This window comes from Halyomorpha halys, unplaced genomic scaffold, assembly GCF_000696795.3.
Source record: "Halyomorpha halys isolate HHAL.00 unplaced genomic scaffold, Hhal_1.1 Scaffold963.1, whole genome shotgun sequence".
In the NCBI taxonomy this organism is placed as follows: domain Eukaryota; kingdom Metazoa; phylum Arthropoda; class Insecta; order Hemiptera; family Pentatomidae; genus Halyomorpha; species Halyomorpha halys.
In genome coordinates, this window is record NW_027106713.1 from 9070 (window position 1) to 9689 (window position 620).

Here is a 620-nt window from a genome sequence, read left to right on the forward strand (position 1 = left end):
TATATAAAAGAATCCTTTTTCTTTTGTAAGCTTCCTTTGTGTGTAAGCGGAGGATCTATTTTTTTTTTTACTATGTAATATGCAGTTGCTGTCCTAGATTATAAGAGGAGGCCATGTATTTTAGTTTGTCTTTGAAAATGGAGGTATAATCTTGTTTTTATTACTATTATTTTATTTTTAATAACATTACTTTATAGATAAGTGTTTCTGTTTTATATTTATTTAAAAAACTGTGTTTTGTTTCATGACTGCTGGGTTTGTATTTACTGCATTTTTATGTTATTTTTTTTATTAGTTTACGAGATGTGTTCAGAAACTGGGGGGGAGTTAAGGTACAAGTGTACCTGTTATCTCCTCTAATACCTATGTAAACACTGTGCAAATGTATATTATAGAGGATTAAAAGGAGAAATGTACTAGTCTTATGTATATATATAAGTTAAGTATTGGCGAAAGCAAAATGTCAAAAAAGAGAAGGAGAAATAAGATGTAACACGTTTGAACTGCTGTAACATACTGGCATTATTGTATTCGGTACATCTCTTATATACGTTCGATCAGCTGATCCCCTCAGTCAGCTGACATCGAAATAACAGCTGACTCATACCGTAATATATATA